The following is a 14,031-nucleotide window of genomic DNA, read 5'->3' as shown; positions in this document are numbered from 1 at the left end:
TACAGTCAGAGAGAAAGATCAAAGCCCTCAATACAGACAATGGGGGGGAATATGTTAACATAGCACTTCAAAACCTTTGCCTTGAGTCCTACATACAGTTGCAGCACACAGTTCCATAGACTTCGCAGCAGAACGAAGTTGCTGAGAGAAAGAACCAATCTCTCAAAGAGATGGCTTCTTGCATGCTGCATGCTAAGTCACTACCTCATAAGCTATGGGCTGAAGCACTTAATTGTGCTAACTACATCTAGAACAGATCTCCTCATAGGTCTTGTTAGCACCTAAATCTGCCCTAGGCTGAAGGAAGGCAAAATTCAGGGTAACCACAAACCACGCTCAGTCTGGTAGCTAGCCCTACTAGAACAGGAGAGGGCTCTCTCCGAGTCACGCTTAGTGAAAAGATAAGTAAGAACAATATGAGATGACTTACAGTGAAATATTTACCTTAGGCTAGTAAGTGGATAGGGATTCTGGAAACAATTTTCATGAATGACCGAGCTTCCGGGATGGTATGGGACCAACGATTAGCAAAGAATAGAGAATTTAATACAAAGGCACGGATTATTCCATGAGGCAAGGTAGGCGGAAAATGTAACAATTTAGTTTGAGGTACCGCGGCATGAATAGATTGCTGAAGAAAGTGAAAAGGGCATAGTGACATGAACCCTTTTCAACAGAAGAATAACACTGAACATGAAATTTTCCCACAGGCAGAGCAATAAAATTGAATTCTACCTAATCTCACTCAGAAAATTTCACTGGACATGAACATGAATTGAATTATGAAACATAATGTAATACATATGAAAACATAAGAGACACATTTGCTACACTCACAACCACAAGAATCTCATGAAATATGGCCACTGCCTTTCATTAATTCTCTGTCAAAAATACACAGTGAAGAAACCAAGTTTCTTTCCCACAGTCTCCCAGAAGTGACAAGCCAACCAACCCTTTGCAAATAGCTTACATACAATATATAGAATGTGCCATGAAGAGATAGAACACCCAAGGTTTGGGGAGTTACTCGAATCATTACAAAATGGAGATGAAGAGCCAACCATCAGCTACAGGTGCAGCGCTACAAACATGACATTTGGCTTGGGTGACCGTTTGCCTTCCTTCGCCACTTGGATAGAAGCCAATCTGGAGAAAAAAAACTTTAAATGCCACCTTTGGTGCAAAAAAACCGAAGTGTAGATGAGCGGGCCCACTTGGAGACGTCGCGAACCGAAATTTCGCGAAACGGAAGCAAATTGGGCAATTTTTCCTCTGTGCGCCGCGCCATTTTCTTTGTACGCCGCACTACTTTGGGGCCTGTTTTGGGGCACTTGCAGGTGTCCAAAATGTGTCCAAGTGGGCTTGTTGGAAAGCTTGTCTTGTCTACTTTCTAACTCCACTAGCATTTTTGAATTTGGTGCTCATTTTCCCCTCCAAATCTTCATTCTCCCAAGACTGCTTCCTGTGTGTCAGAAAAGTGGCAGAGAGGCCATTATTGGGTGTTTTTTTACCTTTAGGAGACCCAGATCTTACCCAAATTTCTTGCCCGGACACCATTAGTCATAATTTTCCATGCTGAATCCAAAACTGCAAGCCATTCCTCATTTGGAGCTCTAGAATTTTAGGAAAATCCCTGTTTGTTTCCCAAAAAATTACCATGTGACCAAAAATTCCCCAAATTTCTTGAAATTTGGGCTGGAGGTTCCCTATGGGGTGTTATGATGTGCCAAGGAAGCCTCAGCCAAGATTCGAAGCCGATCTTGCTCTTTTTCCCTTTTTGCCTTTCTCGTTGCTTTCCTCAATTTCGCTTTCAAACTCCTTATCCGGGCCCTAGCACTCATATTTCGTGTCCTGTAATGATAAGCCATGTGTCTCAGCAAGGCAAGGTCCTGATCGGCCTTGTCCAGCAGCCTCTCCAAGTGCATGTTCCTGATCTCAAGATGGGCCTCCCGATCCTCATTGATCTCCTGCTCCAATGATGTGGGCTGAACTCTTCTCCTTGGAGCAGCTTGGCGACGTTCACGAATGTTTTGCAGCTCCATGATCGTTCGCTGATCCTCAAGTTGTTTGTTCCTCTGCTCTAGATATTTCATGTTCCATTTGGCTCTTTTTAAATCAATGGACAAGTCTTCAATCTCTGATTGCTGCTCCTGGATGATCTCTCTAAGCTCCGCATTTGTCGGTTCTGTATCTGTCTCATCATCCTGAAGGAGAACGAATTCTGTCTCTCGTTCACCTGATGGCCCTTCCTCCTGCACTGGCTCCTTACCTCTGCCCTTCTCCTGTGATGCTGATGTCGGAAGCGAGGCCCCTTCCACCCCGGGTGGAGATAACACTCGCTTTGCTGCTGCAAACAAAGGTCTACTGCCTTTCTGATAGGTGATGTATACTGGCATAGTGGCAGTCTCATGGCGCTCATACTGATGTGAAGGGCCACCCATCTCATGCTCTGCCTCTGATACTACTTGTGGAGCGCTGAAGAAGTCACGCGAAATGAAGTCCTCCCAAGCAATACCCTACAATCCCAACTGATGGTCCACCAAAATCCGGATAAGAGCAAAGTGATAAACACTGTTGAGCTGCTGCCAAGGAGTCTTGTGCTGCATGAAATTTTTCATCCTTTCTATGTTCCCACAAATGAAGAATGGGAGGTTCATCATTTGCACCCTGGTAAAGTGCATGAGCAACCTGATGTGATAGGCATAAAGGCGAGGAAACCTCCCCTCACAACTGAAGTACTTCATAATCAATTTCATGAACGGAGCATACTCATCTCTCAAAAATCTGAATGGAAAAACTCTCGTGAGTTGGCTCAAACAACTGGCCTTAATGTAAAGCTCATAATGATGCCTCTCCACCTTCTTCTTCTTATGCCATTGTTCTCTAATGTTCGGTATTCATGTTGCCACTGATATGGTTTCGGGTGTCAATGTGAAAGTGACCCCAGCCAAGATAGACTGTCCTCCATGTAGGTGAAGTGCAAAAAGACGGGCCAACTCATGATGAACTCTAACATTTGCCACCCTCTGACAAAATTCAAAACATGCTAAGTGCTGGAAACAAGACATAGCAAGAGGGCATGCCTGCAACTCAGTGAGGGAGTTTGGCTCATCTCTAAGATGTCTGCCACTCCGGTGATGTCTCCTGTGGGCCCTTTCTCCTGAAGTTGTATCACTGTGGGTCTCTTCCTCATATTCTGATGAAACCTCGGATGCCATGACTGTTGTTTGTACCCTGAGTTTTAGGCTGCCCTTTGATTCAAATGAAGCTGGTAGTTGCTTTGACAATCTGCCACCAAGGGGACAATTAAACAGGGAGTATTAGGAAGGGAATGATGTAATGGGAATAGGGGTTAAAGGGAGAGATTTGTCAGGGACTTGGGAGTAGTTTGGGTATAGTGTTGATGGGGTAGGGTTTGTGTTGTTTGCAAGGTAGGGTTTGGGTTTTTTGAGCAATAGGAAGAGGGGAAAGGGAGTATGATTTTTTGGTAGGGTTAGGGTAGTGATTATAGGGACAATAGCATAGGGGAATGAGTAATGGGGGTAGGGTAGGAAACACCTTGGCAACACTGTCACTGTAGCACAAACCCTAGGATCATGGTTTTTTTTTTTTTTGATGTCTTCCTTTGTTTGCTTTATAAAAAAAATTTGCATTTATTTGTAGGCATAAAAACCCTTATATCACCCATAAAAATTGATGCACAAGTGGTGTGTAGAGCCTACCTTGCAAATAGACGAGCTCCCCAAAAGATTTGAGGTGGTTTGGCAAAGTTTTGGGCGTTCTGCCCCTGTGTGTCGCACGCAAAGCCTAGTGTGCCACGCCTGTGGAAAAATTCAATTGTGGGGAGGCTGCGTGTGTGCTGCGCCCTCCGTGTGCGCCATGCTCTTGGGTATATGCGCCGCGCCCTCTAAAATCACCTCCAACTCACTCAAACGCTCACAATCTCGCACTCACACCTTTGCAACGTCTCTCCAAGGCTTGTAATAGCACAATGCCCTTGAGTTGGATGAAAACATGTATATATAGCCTTGGAAGAGATGGGTTTAATTTTTGCTTTCTTGAAAACCCATTTTTCTAATGTTGTGTTTTGCACTTTTTTCACTGACTTTAAAACACACTGATTTTCACTTTCCCTTTGAAATTTTGGCTCAAATGATGAAATTTTCGGCACATCTTTGCAGGGACTGTATGACAGGACATTTGGCCATGGAAACCATGATTGCATCTGAAAAAGTCAACTGGTGATTTTTTGGAAAATTTTGTCATAAATGACATTGTTTGACTTTTCTTCAAAACAGAGTTTTGAAGAAGAGTCGAAGTCTATCCACATGACGATGAAGCTCTCTGAACCATAGTTGTGTAAGGGCCTCCCCCTGGCCTGCATGGCTTTACTGGACATGTTTCAAAGACCAAATTGATGAATTCCTAGACCTAAACATAGAAAATGACTTTTGTCCTTTAAAGGACCAGACCTTGACTGTCATGGACTTTGGTGATTATTGACAAAAGAACTGAGCCAGCAGGAGCCAGACATGAGGGGGAATGATTAGCATGACTTTCTCCTTCTAATCATGGCATGCCCCTAGCGAAATGAAACTGAGTGAATGGAGCGGGACACCTAAAAATGAAATGCATAAAGAGTTTTGATCTCTGACGGAGGACTGACCAGATCGACTCTAATAGGTATGTTAAGGATCAGATCCCCTTTGAGGCTTGGAGCAACACTAAACCGAAGGTCACCCACTTCTGGGTTTTCGGCTCCCGAGCATGGGCCAGGATCCCCTCTGAAAAGAGGAAAGCTCTTGATCCACAGAGCATTGAGTGCATCTTTGTTGGATACCCTGATGGTGTGAAGGGATACTGACTCCTGATTTCCTCTACGGACAAGCTCATCATTGAGCGAAGTGTCAAATTTGAGGAAAGTCTCTCGCATGCACCTTAATTGCCACATGCAGACACCTTTTATCTACCTCATGTCTGAGATGATGACTCAGTACACTCAGATGTAGATACAGAGCATGCAAATGCCGAGGTAGAGCATGCAGATGCAGAGACAGAGTCTTCAGATACAAATCTAGTGCATGCATATGATGATCCACATCCAAGCCCAAATCAGGCTTCCAGCAGTGAATCAACTTCTCCTGTCATAAATCAGAGAATAAGGAGCTTAAGTGAGATATATGCACAAGACCACCCAATCGCTAGAAATGGTCTTGTGGGGGATAATTCTGATCCGTGGAGGACTAGCTTAGAGTTTATTGAGCCTCCTCTTGCCTCACTGCCACTGAACCAACGCCATCCTGGCATTATCATTTGGTTCAGTCTTCTGATCTGCAGTCTTATGCTAAGGCCGCGAGGCATCCCTCTTGGGAGTCTGCCATGGAGGAGGAGTATAACTCCCTCCTCGAGAACCAGACCTAAGATCTGGTCCCTTCCTTCAGGAAGTAAACTTGTCCGATGCAAATGAGTCTATAGGACCAAGAGTGTTGCAAATGGGAAAATCACCAGATAGAAACCCAAGCTAGTAGCCAAAGGCTTCCAGCAAGTTCATGGCATTGATTATGATGAGACCTTTGTTCCAGTAGCAAAGATGGATTCCATACGCCTTGAAATTTCCATTGCGGCTTCCCAGGAGTGGGAAGTACATTAGATGGATGTGAAGAATGCCTTTCTTCACGGAGACCTATCTGAGGAGATCTACATGGAGCAGCCACATGATTTCATTCAGGATTCATGTTTGGTCTGCAGACTGAAAAGTCTTTCTACGGCCTTAAGCAGGCCTCAAGAGCTTGGTATGCAAATATGGATTCTTTTCTCTTATAAAAAAACTTCGAAAGATGTAAGTCTAATCTCAATGTTTACATGCTCAGGACACATGATTCTCTTCTTATCTTAGTTTTGTATGTGGATGATCTCCTGATCACTGACAACTCAGCTTCAGCCATTGTTGCAGTTAAGAGGGCCTTGCATGATAGGTTCTTGATGATGGACATGGGTCCATTATACTTCTTTCTTGGTCTTGAGATCAGCCAAGATGCCACAGGCATCAAACTCTCTTAGGCTAAGTATGCATGGGATCTCCTCGAGAGATATCACATGACTAACTGCAAGCCAGCACCGACTCCTTTTCTGTCTAGGGTCCGCCTTGAGGATGGAGGTGACACTCCATTAGTTGACAGTACTCTCTACCAACAGCTAGTGGGGAGCTTACTATACCTCATCCACTCCTGACCAGATCTCTCATATGCAGTAGGGTCAGTTTCGAGATACATGTAGGAGCCGAAAGAGCTACACCGGAATGCTGCCAAGCGCATCCTCTAATATGTGCAGAGCACCATCACCTTCGAGATTCACTATGCAGCAGGCACTGCATTGAATCTCCTTGGCTTCACAGATTTTGATTGGGCAGGCAACAACATTGATCGTAAGCCCACCTTCGGATATTCACTTAGTCTAGGGTCTGGCCCTATCTGTTGGTTGAGCAAGAAGCAGGCTACTATTGCTCTCTCTTCAGCTGAGGCCGAGTACAAAATAGTAGTCGACATCACCATTCAGGCTCTGTGGCTACAACACTTCCTCACTGAGTTGGACATCCAGTTCCACCAGCCCACTGTCATCTGGTGTGACAACCAGAGCACTCTCAAATTTTGCAAGGATCAAGTATAGCGGCAGCGGACGAAGCACATAGAGATCCATATGCACTACATTAGAGACTTAGTACATGATCGGGTCATTGATTTGCAGTTTTTTCCTTCAGCAGAACAGACTGCAGACATCTTCACCATGACATTCATTGAGCAAAAGTTTCACTCATTGTGCGATTGTCTTAGAGTGAAGGACATAGTTGCTTAGAAACTATCTTTTCTTCCTCGTTTCTTTTGATTACATTGTATTTTGAGGGGGGTTTTTCCCACGAGGTTTTCTCTCTTTCTTCAATTTTAGTACAAGTTGCACTGTATTTTGGGTGACCTTTGGCCTTAGTTGCCAGGGCCCATTTTCTATTTTTCCCCATAGTGGTGTTCAGGGGGGGTGTTGGATGTACTACACACCAAGGACCTTCATTACTGGTACATGCGAACACTTAGTTAAGGCATGGGACTACATGCAGGGTCCTTTCTGCATGATTTTCTCCCTAATTTGCTCCTCCTTTCACTTCGCAACTCGCTAGTTCTTTTGCATGATTTAGTCCCTGATTTGCTCCTCCTTTCACTCTGCAACTGGCTAGTTCTCTCCGGAACTTGCTATAGGTGTTGAGTCCTCTCATTGATCACCACTATGGCGCATTACCTTGGGATCTTCACCCAGTAATGCTATATCATGAGCATTGTAACCTATTTTCTAAATCAATCATTCTTTTTTGTTCTTTCGATTCTTTTATTGTTTTTTCTCTACAATGGTGTGTGTTCAACCTTTACTAGCTAGATTCATCTATGCAAGTTTTCTAACACATTTACAAAGTGAGTTAAGTTCACCCGGTCCATTGTAAGTTGTAAACATCATATTTTGTGTTATCGATAAAAGAGCAGCAGGTAATGTTTATGTGTGAATTCATACTTTGTCTTCTCCTCATTCCCAACAAATTGATATCAGAACCCGAAAAAAACAATTAGAAATTGTTTAGCCACAATTGGTAGAGTTTGAAGTAAAAAATCGGTTGAGCAATAAGCCGTAGCTTGTCGGCCGTTGAGCAATAAGCCATCGTAGCATGTCGATTTTTTTCTGCCACCGGAAGAGGAGAGTAGTCGGAAATCTAACGAATCTTTAAAAATAAAAGCCGCCGCACCGCCGTGATTAACAAATAAAAGCCGAGATGCAGCACCATATGCTGATAGTCACTGTCGTTGCTCCGTTAAGAAGTGATAACTCTCAGGAAGTACGAAAGTCTAAGGTGGTCCTACTCTTTCTAAAGTCACGTAGGCCATATTGAGTCAAAATTTGCTTGCTTAATCCAAATTCAAAGAGTCCCGTGGTTTTTTTATTTTTATTTTTTTAAGGTTTTTATTGAAAATTTTAGTTTTAATTAGAAGTTCTTTTTATAAATGGGAAGGAGCCCTACACGATTTGATAAAAAGTTTTTTTAAGTTTCTTAAAAGGTTTTTTTAAAAACTAAAAGGATTTGGGAAAAGATTACGAATAAAGGTGGAGGGATTTCCATATATATTTTTGAGATTTTTATGAAGTTGGGTTTTTTCATTAATTTTTTTTTTTTTCTTATTGGCAAGATAATTTAAGGTTATGCAAAAGTCCATTTATGTGTAAAAAAAATTGTTTTTTTGTCAAACATGACAGTTTTTTGGTGAACATTGTGCTTTACGGGGGCGCATATTGAAAATCATGATTTATTTATTTATTTATTTTCCTGAGGCGATATGGAAGACAACCTTATGCAATTAGCAAAGCAACTATAAGACAGAGGAAAGACAACAGTCATGGGTTGCAAAACGCGACTGAAGCATATGAAGAAAAGAAATAAAAAAGAAGAGGCAAAGATCATTGCCATGGTTACAGAGGTTCAGGCCGCAGTCGAGGAACTGAGAAGTCTAGCAGAAGACAAAGAAGAAATTGAAGGTGATTGGTATAGCTTTGATTTGCTACCACCTCCTATGTTTATAGGTGAATATTTTGATTATTGGATTATCAAGATGTTAACTTTTCTTCGAGCTAGAGAGTTAATTGAGTACGAACCTAATAACCTATATGACGCAATATGTGATGTTTTAGCATTGAATTTTATAAGACAAGCATTGGATGAGAAGTGTTTGTGCAGGGTAGAAAAATCTACAACTTCCAAGGAACCATGGAAATTCCTGAAAGTAGAGTTTGGTGCAAGGGTGAGTGACATGCAACATCAGATTATGTCGCAAATAAAGAAGTCAGCTATAGATCTGAGAGTATATGAGCAAGACTCTTAGAGGCAAACAAAGCTTGGAGAACCCCACTTAAAAGTGGATGATGGTTGTCAAGACCATAAAATTGAAACCCATTATGCAAACAAGCATATGGATGAAGAAGATGCAACAAAGATTGCAAAGAGAGAAGTTGAATCCTCTGTATGTGAAATAGAGTAAGAGAAAATGAATGCTCAAAGAATCCATTATAATGTGGATGACGCAAATGATGGTGAATCCCACTGTGATGAGACACATGTGGATGGTGACTGCAAAGTGAGATGTGAATTGGTGAATCCAGCCACAATTGATGGATTTGGTGAAGTTGAAAATGTCAATGAAATTGAAAATGAGCACATGCATTCTCATATATCCCACAATAGTGTGAATGAACATTATGTTGATGATATGTGTGGTTTTTTTTTTTAAACATGGATTAATTGTGGAAATATGGTAAGCGCAATGCTTTATGAAACATTGAAGGTTGAAGCTACCACTATAGCATCAAGATATGAAGGAGTCGGAATTGCTCATGAAGCAATATGTCATCTAGCAGCAGTTGATGATCAAGAACAGGATAAAGTGATTGAATAGTTCTTTATGAGAATATCCACTAACAGCATAACAGTGGAAGACAACCTCCATGTAGTTGAAAAGAAGGCAGATGTAGAGTAGGATAAAGTAGCAGCCGGAATAAAAGAATTGAATGAAATGGTGAATAATGATCTTGAGTGTGCAGATTACAGGAAAAAAGAAACATTACCTAATCATGAAAGTGAAAATAATGATATGGATGTTTCTAAAAACAAAGATGAATGCATCGAAACCATTTTTCAGCAATGGAGTCAAGAAGAGATAAGATTTTGCTATCAAGAAATATGGAAGAAAGAAAATCAAGAATATGAAGCGTAAGAAGAAAAATAAAAAAGACAATTTGAACATGTAATGTTTTGGCAACACTCCATAGTTGAATGAATATTTGAAGAGGAAGTTGTAGAAGACATGATCCAATTGTTTTTCAGAACAAGTTCAAGACAAGTCAAAGAAAAATTGCAGCAACAACAAGTGAATAAAGTCTACAACAAGAAATTTCAACAGAGAATGAAGCAATTTCGAGGATATAGAGTCTGGAAGCAAAGAAAAAGAAAATTCAAAATTGTAAAATTCTTGAGTCATTGTAAGACTAGCTGAGACAGACCAGCAGACATGTTTGAGTTATGTTGAGTCATACAGTCGTAATTAAGGGGGAGTGTTAAAAATAGTAATTACTCTCACATGTGGAGTTGGCTAAATATAGAGAGTCAGTTAACTGAGTGATTGAGTGTTGAGTCAAGTCGAGTTAAGTGATAGACAACTTTGAGTGAGTGGTTGCATGCGATTGCATGTCAAGATATTTTAGGCAAGTCGCTAGTTAGAAAAGAATAAATACCCTTCACAGGGTTCATTGTAAGCATCATGTTTTGTGTGATCAATAGAGGAGAAATATCTCGTGTTTTACGTGTGAATTCATGCTTTGTCTCCTTCGCCTTGCCAATAGGCCCAACATTGAAGCTATACACGAGTTCAACAATCTCATGTGGCCTCAAGGAAACCAAAACTTCTGGTAATACCTTTACCATGCATTTAGGGAAACACCTTTTAAGCATCTAGGGTTCTTGCTTAAAACTTAGGATTTAGTTTTAGTTATTGATAGGGTTTGAAGTTTTTGCTCTAAAACTAGTTGGTTATCACTAATAAATGTAGATGTATTTTAATCATGGCAGCCAAGTCATCTGAGAGGTATGTTGAGAAGAAGAAGGAGATGTCTGATAGTATTCACAAGATTATTTTGGCTAGTTTGGGAGTGAGCAATTACTACGCTTCACACTTCGAGCACTGTAATGTTTGGTTCCACATGAAGGAATACCAAGTATCATGTGATGAAGCCTTCGGATCGATTGGCCTTTTGTCTCATATAGATGGAGGTAACATTATGATACTACATAAAGATGAGGTGGGTGGTCTTCAAGTATTAAGTAAGGCTGGAAACTGGGTGGAACTGAAGCCCACACCCAATTCATTCATTGTCTTCCTAGGAGATACATTATAGATAACTTGATCTCTTTGGTCATGCAATATGCTATTTTTATGTTATTATGGAGTGTTAAGTTCGAACAACCATCCAAAACCATTTCGTGCCTCTGACGATCCAGAATTAAATAGTCAAATTGTTTGTCATAATGCCAAATTAAATAGTCAAATTTCTTGCCTCACGAATAATAGTATTGTATATACAGTTCTAGGTTGTAATGAACTTTTGTAAAAAAGAAATTATAGGACAAGTGTGCCTTACAAATAATAGCATTGTATATACAATTTTGTGTTGAAATGAAGTTTTTTGTATGGAATTTTTATGAAAAAAAATAAAAAATTACAAAACAGGTGTGAGGAGGAATGGAATTTCGCAAGAAAATTGCAAATCAAAAGCTATTTTTCCTTTGTACTTAAATACAATCAATCAGTCAACCTAAAAAAAGAACGGTTACAAATCCTTTGTAAACCTTTAAAAAAACAATATTATTTTTTTTTAATTATTTTTTTTGGAAGTCACACAGGTATATATAATAAAAATATAATTTAAAATGAAAATAAAAAGAAATTTGGTTAAATTTAAATAATATTATTAAAAATATAATTTATTATAAACCAAAAAAAGAGATTGAACTTTTATTATTATAGATTTTAGTTAATTTTATTTGATTTGAAAAGAAATTATTATAACTAGATTTTTTTTTTTTTTTCAATAATTTTATATCTTCATTTTTTTAATTCTTTTTAATACTTAGCTAATGAGATGTTAATATGGGGTGACTTAATAATGTTATTAGGATAATATGAGTTAAGATATCTCCTATAACCTTAACTCTATAACAATTAGTAGAGGTGTTTCCTCGGGACGAGTCTTGCAAAGGTTGTTGAAAGGGATTGTGGGTGTTTTAGAATGATGGGACAACCATCTTGATTAGGACAAGGGTTTAACTGCTAGATATTTTCTATTAAAGACACTATTTCCACCCATACAGAAATATTTTTCAATGATTTGGAATTGGTAATATGGTCTTGCAATTTAGAATTGGTTCTAATTCTTAGTTTTTGCTATCTAGTAAGTTGGTGAGCACCTAGGGTGCTCAGAATTTTGAATTTACCACTTTTCTTCTGTTTATCTCTCCTTATTTAGGCCTTTTCTGGATCTATGTCCCTTCTTCTCATTAGCTCATGCTCACCTTCATGGCTTCCCTCTATCGCTCTTGTCTTTCAGCCGCCCTTCTCCTTAGGAGTGCCATTTTTCCCTTCCTAAGTGTGGCATTTCCTGTTTTTTCTTAGTCTTTCATGGGTGCCCTTGGTAAGTTTCCATCCAGGCATCTTTTGGTGATTGGTATCTTTGGGTTTGCCTCCTTTCCTCTCCCTCCTCTTGAGTTGACTTTTGAGGATTACCTATGTAGGTGATGTGTTTTTGTTTTCCACTCCACGAAAGTACCACCTATTTGTCTCACCAAACATTTTTAAACTATCTTTTCCTATTTCTAAGATTTTTTATTGCTTTGAATTTTCTATGTGCTTGTTAGAGAGTGAGGTGCAACGTATTACCAAGAGCGGGTCAACAAGGGAAATACTGGCATGCACCATGAGCTCAAGGAATTTCCATCACACTATCATGAACTCACCCTAGGACACATTGAGGAAGACGTCACATCTGCTAAGGGGAAGCATCACCATAGTGACATCCTCTCTTAGAAAAGGAGCTTATCACTGAATGGGAAACTTGGATACTAGACATTGGATACACAAGAGTTTGCTTCAACAAATATATGCAAATTGTTGATCTCTATTGGAAGATGAAGTTTATACTAGGCGACATGGTCTTGGACTCACACAAGCATCCAAAATATATTAGCCACTCCCTTGAGCATCTTCGTCAACATCTGAGGGACTTAGTTTGCAAGATGGAGCAAATTGAAGATCATCGTGGCATTTCCCTTCAATGGAGAAGACACTAAAGGGCCCATTAAAGTGGTAACCTCATATTCTAATCATAATGCCTAGTTAGTTATATGTCTATGTTTTATGCTTCCTATGTTGGAGACTCTTTTCCACAATGTTTCTTAAGCCAATTTCTCAGTTTTTATTTGTTTACATCATATCTCCTACTTCTCATTGGTCCTCTCTCCTCTACACAGATCATTTTTGGATCTTGTCATGTCTCTTTAATGAGAGACTCATGTGAATTTTTTCACTTATCTTGTGAACTCTAGTTTTTAAAGACAATACACTTTTCACTCTCCAAAAAATATATATTAATGAATTAAAATTTAAGATACATTAATACAATCTATATATACATTGAAAAAATCAAAATAAATTTTAAAAATATTTTATAATATTTTTTTATTTTATTTTATATATTTAATAAATTAAATATTATTATGAAACTTTTAAATTGATAAAAAAATTCAAGCTTTTTATACTTATATTTTGGCATTTCAATAATTAATAAATTAAAATAAAAATTTAAAATTATATAAAATATGTTTTTATCTTAAAATGATTTGGAATTAACATAGTTTGAAAATATAAAAAATAAATATATAGTAATATTTTTCTGATTAGGATGTTATTTTAATTTTGTTTAAATATAATTGAAAGTAAAATGGTTTAAAAATATAAAAAACAAATATATAGTAATATTTTTCTCATTAAAATGTTATTTTATTTTTGTTTGAATATAATTGAAAACTTTTATTTTTCAATAAAATTATTATACAGTACTTTATATATTTATATTTTAATGTGTACTTTGATTTTAGTTCTACGTTTTTTACGATAAAATAATTTTATAAAAACAATTTGATTCTCCAATTAAATTTATAATAACATTTTCAACTTTAAATTAACATTTTTAAATATAGTGAATTCTAGCTCCATAATATCCGAATGAGTATAAGCCTATGATTGGCATATTGGATCTCAAAAGTAGTTTAAGTTGTGCAGTGGTAGAGTGGTATTTCTCTCCATGACCTTTACAATCATATAATTCCATGATGATGTAAAAGTCTTAACTTACAGCCCAAAGATCATCAATACCGAATATTTCACAAACAGA

At 38.7% G+C, this 14,031-nt stretch overlaps 1 pseudogene; it reads left to right on the top strand.

Annotated features, from left to right (window-relative positions):
* The first annotated feature begins 8,501 nt into the window (after positions 1-8,501).
* LOC149224834 (C4-beta,C20-epoxidase-like) overlaps positions 8,502-14,031 on the top strand; it is a 38,313-nt pseudogene continuing 32,783 nt past the window's right edge.

Source organism: Pinus tabuliformis, chromosome Q (assembly GCF_031772625.1).
Source record: "Pinus tabuliformis cultivar Carrire ecotype Pingquan chromosome Q, CPIR1, whole genome shotgun sequence".
NCBI classification, from domain to species: domain Eukaryota; kingdom Viridiplantae; phylum Streptophyta; class Pinopsida; order Pinales; family Pinaceae; genus Pinus; species Pinus tabuliformis.
This window is presented reverse-complemented; position numbering and strand designations above follow the sequence as displayed.